Source organism: Salvia miltiorrhiza, chromosome 5, assembly GCF_028751815.1.
Source record: "Salvia miltiorrhiza cultivar Shanhuang (shh) chromosome 5, IMPLAD_Smil_shh, whole genome shotgun sequence".
NCBI lineage: Eukaryota > Viridiplantae > Streptophyta > Magnoliopsida > Lamiales > Lamiaceae > Salvia > Salvia miltiorrhiza.
In genome coordinates, this window is record NC_080391.1 from 7,384,410 (window position 1) to 7,393,864 (window position 9,455).

The window sequence follows — 9,455 nt, forward strand, 5'->3', positions numbered from 1 at the left end:
AAAATAGAATATCAGAAACATACATTCATATATGAGTAATACAGGGCTATTTTTTTTTTTAAAATTTATCATGAGAAAATAAGGAATAAAAATATTTTTTCTCTTTAAATTCATCATTTATTTTCTTTTATTGTCTACAAATGAGAATTTCACCATTTTTCATTTATCCTTTTCACTCCAATGAGAGATAATATTATATATCCCTTCATTTTTGATATGATACATTTATTCTTTCTTGGAGTGAAAAGAAAGAATGAAAAATTGTGAAATTTTCTTTTGTAGAAAATGAGAAATTCAAAGATAGAATTTTCTTATTATTTTTTCTCATGATAATTTTATAATTAAAAGAAATACTCCCTCCGTCCCACAAATTTTGACACGTTTGGTTTCGGCACGAAAATTAAAGAGTTGTAGATTAATGTTTTGAGTGTGTATGTAATAAAGTATAAAAGTGATAAAGTAGGAGATAGAAGATAATAAAAGTGTTAAAGTAGGAGAGAGAATGTAATAATTATTACTTCTTCTATCCCACGAATCTTGACACATTTAGTTTCAGCATGAAAATTAAGAAGTTGTAGATTAGTGTTTTAAATGTGTAGGTAATAAAATTTAAAAGTGATAAAATATGAGAGAGAAAGTTATTAAGTGATAAAGTAGGAGAGAGATGATGCAATTAAGACCCCTTATTTTTGGATTAATTATTATTTTATTTAAAAATGTGTCAAGATTTGTGGAACGGTCCAAAAAAGAATAGTGTCAAGATTCGTGGGACGGAAAGAGTACTTTATTTAAAAATGTATCAAGATTCGTTGAACGGTCTAAAAAGAAATACGTATCAAAATTCGTGGGACGAAATGAGTAACTTTCTAAAAGAAGATGAAGAAGAAGATATGAATATAATAGCACTCCCTCGGCTCTCCAACCATAATGCGTCTTTTGGATGATTTGCCTTTGCCCCCTTTTCATTACTTTTCCCTTGTCGGAAGTTGAGTAACTTTTACCCAAATAGCATTAATAATTTTAGTCAATTTGAATGGTTGTATCGATTATTATCAAGAAGGATGTTACTGTAAAATTCCCTCATTACTCTAGCCTTACTATCGGATTAGGGGCACACATGTAATTGCGGCGCCACACACACACACACAAAAAAAACTCATTTCCTATAGAGTAATGCTAAACAGCCACATTGTGGCTGCCCACAATTTACTTAAGTAGAAAATAATTTAATTTATTTAACTTATTTTTTAAAATAAAAATAAGATTTAGTCATTTTATCATATTATCTACATTATAGTAATTTTTTTGCAATTTTTTGGTAACTTTTTTATTTTTATTAAAAAATAAATTAAAAATAAAAAATGCAAAAAAAAATTTTAAAAAATAAGTACAATATAGAGAATATAATAAAATAACTAAATCCTATTTTATTTAAAAAAATAAATTAAATAAATCAATATTATCCTTATTATATTAGTGTGTGGGTGGCCACAATGTGGCTGCATAGATTTATTGTTTCCTATAAGCCAGTATAAATATCACTTGGAATTACTCGATCTCATTTTTAGTGTCTTATTTTGCATTTTATTTTTAACTTTTCAAGTTTCTAATTATTTTAATATTTTATTTAATTTATTGTATTTCAATATTATTTTAAGATAATTACTCAGGATTCACTAATTCAAGTAGAGTTGATAATTATTTTTATATTTAATTTCCAATTTTTGCATTAATAATTAATTATTAAGATTAATTAATCCAAAGCAAGGGTAAATCATTTTTTAAATAATTAATTATTAAGATTAATTAATCCAAAGCTGAAATAAGATTTTTCAAATTGTGGAGTCGAGTGTTCCCTTTTCTACGTGGTGCTCTCGTGAGTACATGCTACCTTTGCTGTACTAATTTTGGTACTGCTGGTACCGGGGTTACCTTTATTTATTTATTTTATTGATCAAAAAAAGGGACGAGAGAAATATTATTTAGGATTAATTATAAAATAGTACTCCAATCGTCCGCCAAAAGTGGACCACTTTGCCTAGGCATGGGATTTAATAAAATTGGTGATGATTTTGATGTAGTGGAGAAAGGGTCCCACCACATTATGAGATGTGTGGTTGAGATTGAATTTAGGGTGAGTTTTTTTTGTAAATAAAGAGTGTTTCTAAGGATAAAAGATTAAACTGGATGGTGAGACAATTTCTATAAAATGAAAGTGGTACACTCTTTGCGAACGCCCAATATAGTAAAAATGGTCCACTTTTGGCTGATGGAGAGAGTAGTATTTTTTTTTTGTAATAATATATAAAATAGTGAAATTAATAGTGGAATATGGTGGAAAGAAAATCTCATTTACTTGGAAAATATCATTTTTCTAATCCAATATATATTAAGCAGAGTATCTGTATTTCTGTAAGCAATGTGCTTGTTATGGCAAGAAAAGAATGATATAAAAGATGAGATCAGCAATAAATAGTAGCCATTGATCTAAAAACTAAACGACATAGATCAACTTTTAGTTAACACATAAGATGGTGCATGTACAATTTTATAAACATCAAACTTATATTAATACAATATTTATTCTTACGCACTTTATTCTTATTTTTATATAATTGTGAAACTAATTTAGCATTTATTATTGATTTGTAAAGTAAAGACCTCGGACACATCTAGGCTAAACCTATTTATTGCACTCCAACCGGGATAGATATATGAATATCCAAATCGGAGGCCAACATCATATTCTATGAGTATTTTATTAAAAGATCTGCGCCGAAGATTCACCAAACTAACCTGCCTTTTTTCCTCTGCTTATAACCGTGTGGGAAACCAAACCAAAATCTAGTCAATGGGTGGGCGGACCCAACTTCTAGTAGTATTCCTTTTTAGTGACATCACCGTCAGAGCCCCACTGCTTCCCCAAATAGTAGAATTTTCTTTTTAAAATATTCACAGTTTTTTAACACGTTGTCCAAAACTCCATATTGTAGACGAGATGTAAAATTCAATCCACAGATATCAAGGACCTACTTTTTGTGGGGCACCAAAAGAAAGCCTAGTTTTTTTTTTCTGTAGGAGAGGGGCCGTTTTCGATTCGGGCTAACGAAGAATCTTCAAAAAAACAGAACCTTCATCTTTACATTAAAACCATACAAATCCATAAAAGGGGCGCCCTCAAAAACCACCTTCTTGCGCCAAAACACTCTCTCAACTTGAAATGGCTTCTGATTCCAGATGTTACAGATGTATTTTTTGGTTATCCTTGATAACGGGCTATTGGTATTCCGTTTTGAGTTCCGCGGCGAGTAGAATTCCGAGGGGTGTCTCAGTGAGAGACGGAGGAGAAACCGTAATTTCGGCGGAAGAGAAATTCGAGTTGGGATTCTTCAGCCCTCAAGGTTCAGGCTTTCGATATGTGGGGATATGGTACTATGGAATCGCAGTTCGAACAGTTGTGTGGGTGGCCAACAGAGACACGCCGATATCGGGGAATGACGGAGTTCTAACCATGGGAGACGACGGCAATTTGAAGATTACACAAGGCGACGGCGAGATTGTGTGGTCCAGCAATGTAACAGTTGCATCCACCAATTCGACGGCGGTTCTTATGGACACCGGAAATCTCGCAATTCTCCAAAACGGGAACTCAAAGAGGGTGCTCTGGCAGAGTTTCGATCATCCCACGGATACGTACTTGCCCGACATGGAGGTCCACATGGATGCCAAGGGTGGAGAGAGGCGCGTCTTCACTTCGTGGAGAAGCGCCGTTGATCCTTCACCGGGGAACTACACGATGGGCGTGGATCCTCGTGGATCGCCGCAGATAGTGATATGGGAAGGGCCGAATCGACGGTGGAGAAGTGGGCATTTTAACGGAATTTCATTCATCGGCGTCACAGACGTGAAGACAATCTATCTGTCCGGATTTAGACTGTCGAATCTGGGCGGTGGCAGGCTGTACTTCACGTACACGCCGCCTGATGAATCTTTTGTTAAATTCCAGATAAACTGGGAGGGCGTTGAGAGGCAGGAGACGTGGAACGATGAACGAAGAGAGTGGGGGCTCGTGCAAGCGCATCCTGTTGATGACTGCGACAACTATAACCGCTGTGGTCCGTTTGGGAAGTGTGATCGGACGGATGGAATGAGGTGCCGTTGTTTGGAAGGCTTTGTGATCAAGGATGGTGATCAATGGTGCACCAGAAGGACTGGATTGCAATGTGGGGTTAATGGGGGAAACGATGGTTTTTGGGAGGTTGAGAATGTTAAGCTGCCTGACTTTGTGGATTACGTAGGATTAGAAAACGCGAAAGAGTGCCAACGGCTGTGCCTCAACAACTGTTCCTGCACTGCGTTTGCTTTTGTTACTGGAATCAACTGCATGATATGGACCCAAGACTTGCTTGATGTTGAACAGTTTATCGAGGGTGGCAACACTTTGTTCCTTCGCCTCGCAGCCTCGGAATTGGGTAAGTCATCAGTTTATTTTTATGCAGATTAATAGAAGCATGTTTATGTTATGTGCTTGTTTAGGGGTTTTTTACTTTTAAAGATTCTTATCAAATCCCCTGTATCTTATATTCCGCTACTTCAGTTTCCTTATAATTTGTTAGAATTGAAATTTCTGTTTCTAATCTTTTCATATGGTTTTGTTGTTTCAATTCTCAAAATATGGCTGCATTTAGTCACTGGAAAGACAATGCTAATCAGCATATGTTCTGTATTGGTTTACCTTATCATATGAAAAGTCACTTGCTTCTACATTGTTTGTTTGCTCTGTCACTCTATGTTTGTTATTGGAATCTCCAATGCACATATGATTAGGACATGCATATCAATCTGTTACTTAATGGATCTGCTGAGCACTAAACTGTGCATTTGTGGACTGGAAAGTGAAAGTATACTTTCTCATAATCTGTACCACTTTTCCGCTATAAACAATTAAACATGGACGCTGCGCAATTCTTGGTGTAAACCCAATGTGATTATAATTTCCAGTTGTGGTCTGTTCTCTTAGGTGGCAAGAAGCATGTAGCAAGAACTATCATCATAACAACTGCTGTTGTTGGGACGTTCCTCCTATTTCTCTCGGGTTGGCTTCTCTTGCAGCAAAAAAGAAAAAACCGTGGTAAGCCTTTGCTACATCATTTCGTAGTTAACTGCTTACATGTGTACAATTGTTTAATGAATCAGAGCATCAATTTATTTCAGTGGTCTCAGACAGAAACGAAATGCCCAAAGCTGGTTCTCAGCAGGGAATATTCCATAGATTATTCTGGACCAAGTGAGCTTGGAGTGGAAGGGCAGCAAGCAAATGGAACTGAACTAGCAATGTTCAGCTTCAACTCCTTGGTAGCGGCTACGGACAACTTTTCCAGCAAGAATAAACTTGGACAAGGAGGATTTGGTCATGTATACAAGGTAAACTTTCTAAACTGATCTATGTAAAATGGAAGTGCAGCGTTTCTCTTGGACATACGATAATGTGCTGAACTTGATTTTTGCTATCTTCAGGGTGTACTAGCGGATGGGCAGGAAATAGCAGTGAAGAGGCTCTCAAGGAAATCTGGTCAGGGAATACAGGAGTTCAAGAATGAAATAATGCTAATTGCTAAACTACAGCACAGGAATCTTGTTAGACTCTTGGGCTGCTGCATTCAGGGAGAAGAAAACATTCTACTTTATGAGTATATGCCCAACAAAAGCCTCGATTCGTATCTTTTTGGTTAGTCATGTGGATATCTCATTATTAACTAGTAATCCTGCTAAACTTGGAAAGGCTAACATCAATTGTTTGTTTTTGCTGTCCAGATCCTGATAAGAAGCCTCAGCTAGACTGGAATAAGCGATTTAGCATTATCAAAGGCATTGCGAGAGGGCTTCTGTATCTGCACCGTGACTCAAGGCTGAGGATAATACACAGGGACCTAAAAGTTAGCAACATCTTGTTGGATGAAGAGATGAACCCAAAGATCTCAGATTTTGGCATGGCAAGAATATTTGGTGGGAACCAAAATGAAGCGAACACAAACACGGTGGTTGGCACATAGTAAGTCCTCATTCTAATATCTATCCTTAGACAACTCTTTTTCTATTGTAGCAGAAAGATAAAATATTTGTTTGACAGCGGTTATATGGCGCCTGAATATGCTATGGAAGGCTTGTTTTCCCTTAAGTCGGATGTTTATAGCTTTGGCGTGCTGCTCTTGGAGATCATAACTGGCCAAAGAAACGCAAGCTTTCGCTCAACAGACTTCTCAAATATGATTGCATATGTAAGTGATGATCACAACCTCCTAGCCTTTTCTTCTCTGCCCCCATCAACAGTGATGGACCTAACTGTATTTTCTTTTTCTGTCAAGGCATGGGATCTTTGGGACAAAGGGAGAGCAATCGAGCTGCTCGATGCTTCAATCCCAGAATCGAGTTTACAAGAACAAGTGCTGAGATGCATTCATGTGGGGATGCTGTGTGTGCAAGACGTTGCTGCCCACAGGCCAAACATGCCGGCTGTTTTGCTGATGCTGGAGAGCGAGAACGTGGCGTTGCCTATGCCGAGACAACCTACTTTTACATCAATGAGATATAATTTAGATGAGGATATATGGAATGTAAATCAAGATGCTGTATCCTCAAACAATGTCACCATCAGTGTGATTCTTGGTAGATAATTCTTTCACTCTTGCCCTTTCTTATTTTTTATGTTAATATGAGCTTTTGCGCAAATGCTGTATAGTTTATTGCATCTAATGGAGTCCATAATCATTTTCTGCTGCGTTCAAAGCTAGAAATATCAACTTTCCACATAAGGAGCCCAGCTTCAAATTCATAGATTTTGTAAATGGTGTGATCCTCTGACCTCTGACAAAATTCGGTATTATGGTGTAATATTACTTTTTGGACCGAGTCATCGTATGAATGTACAAACAGTATCGGTTGGATCACTATTCTACACGTCTTAACTGAGTTGTTAATTTCGTATATAATATACAAATAGTCAATATGATAACTCGCTCGATCATTTGGAACCAAAAGATACGTAAATGCTTACCATGACTACATTTTTAAAATAATTTTCTGGTTGAAATGAAGCTGTATTTCTCCCCTAACCAATGTCAAAGCCCATCAATCGTTATGACCCAAAAGAATTAGGTAAAAAACCAAGCAAGAACTAGAACATGGATTTGCGATAAAGTTGATTAAACTATTGCCATATTATTAAATAAAAATAAATTTTGAAATTGTCAATGTAATGTCTGGTGAATATTTAGGCACACACACTATAAAGATTCAAAATACACAACCTTCTCCAACAAAAGCAGACTGCTGCTGATTCCGTCCAAGAAATTATGCAAGTTGATGCAGTTGAATACTTAAGCTAGGTGCTGTAAAGATTTGTGTTCAATGTTGTGGTATTATGGTATTTTTCTTGCGGTAAATATGAAGTTGAATTCAAGTCATTTTAGCACTTTACAGTAGCGAATGGAGATCTAATCAAATTACCCAGCCCTTTAAAAATCTAATCAACTACTATGTTCCGCGCTAGAAATAAATCATAGAATAAGCTATCAACATATATAGATTTTCTTTTCCTAAAGATATGAACGCGAAAAAGAAAGTGTTGGGAAATCAGTTCCCCATCCAAACTTGGTAGAAGCAAGAAATAAGAATAAAAATAGACACAATTTAACAACACAAGAATTTAACGTGGAAACTCCAAATCCGGAGAAAAAACCACGACCCACTGAAAAATTACTATATGATAAATTTCTACAATCACACAGTATTTCTCACCCTCTCGACTCACAACCACTACACTCTTACAAGCCTTTGAAAACCTCTCACCCCTCTAAAACAAAGAGCAAGGAATTTCAAACTAGAAGTAATCACAAGACTAAAGGTAGTGATTGGTGCAATTGTATCAAAGACCTTGGAACTCCTTAAATAGCCTAAGGGTCTCCACCTACTTTGATAGCAAAACCAATGTGGGACAAAAATCCCCACTTTCATTTTTAACACAATTCCAACAATCTCCACCTTGTTAAAAATGAAAGAAAAAACACCATTGTCTTCACCGACAATTATGATTCTTATCACAAAGAACCATCATCCTCAAAAGAGAATAAACCTACTCCACCAAATGAGTAGAACACTTAGAATAAACCATTCTAAGAATTTTACTTCGGCACATGTCGAAAAAACCTTGCTGAAATTTTTGGTGCAACCTTCTAGCTTTTGGCCCTCCTAGAAGTCATCAGCCATCGACATACTTTTCACCACACACCTGCATCCATGCCAAAAATCATGCACATGTGGTCCAACTAACATCGTCGCATCCTCTATCATGGCCATTGGACATGCCATAAGGATATTCATGTCCTCAAAGGACATCATCAAACACGATGTTAGCTGTTTGTTCGGAGCTTTCTGCCGAATCCGCTCCACCTCGACAAGCTCCACCTGGACAGTTTCGCTTCGTATGGCCGGGTTTTCCGCACCTCCAACAAACAACGCCCTTGGAGTCTTTCTTCCTCCCTCTGCTAAAGGCCACCATTGCTGAATTTTCCGATGAAGGACGTCCTTCACTCATCAGCCTTCTTTCTTCCAAAAGAAGTTTGCCCGTGACTTCAGCAAAGACCAGAGTTTCCTTCCCATAAACTAATATTGGCTTCATGTGTTCATAGGAACGTGGAAGAGACAAGATGAGTCTCAACGCCTTATCCTCATCTTCAATTTTCGCTCCAATACTCTCCAGTTCAGAGATAATGCCATTGAGAATACTCAAGTGATCTGAAATCTTCACACCTTCATCCATCCGTAAGGTATGAAATTGTTCCTTCAAATACAACCGATTCGAGATGCCTTTTGCTTGGTACAGAGCTTCCAGCTTTTCCCAAAGCTCCTTCGCACTCGAAATCCCATGTACATTTGCAAGTACATTCTTGGCCAAGCAGAGACGAATTGTGTTTGCCGCCTTCAGATCCAGATCCTCCCAATCTTCATCACTCATACCGGACTTATTGTTTGTGTCATCATCTGCACCGGGCTTTTTGACTGCACCAGGACTTCCTTTCAGGGCCTTGTGTAACCCAGATTGTATCAGCACATCCTTGACTTGCACTTGCCACAAGCCAAAATTTATTATTCCATCGAATTTCTCCACGTCGAACTTCATTTGGACTTGAAGTTGACTTGACGTACCGCTTCTCCACCAAAATGAACAGCCGTCTCGCAAGAGACACCCCGCCCGGATCTTTCTCAAGAAATCCTTTCTGATGTGGAAGATCAGACAATGCTGCAACCACAGAGCATACTTGGAATATCAAGAGACCTCAGCCAGGCTCTGATACCAATTGTTGGGAAATCAGTTCCCCATCCAAACTTGGTAGAAGCAAGAAATAAGAATAAAAATAGACACAATTTAACAACACAAGAATTTAACGTGGAAACTC

General features: G+C 37.3%; 1 pseudogene; it reads left to right on the forward strand.

The window, feature by feature from the left end:
- Positions 1-3,022: 3,022 nt before the first annotated feature.
- Positions 3,023-6,786, forward strand: LOC130985639 (G-type lectin S-receptor-like serine/threonine-protein kinase B120; annotated as a pseudogene).
- The last annotated feature ends 2,669 nt before the right edge of the window (positions 6,787-9,455 follow it).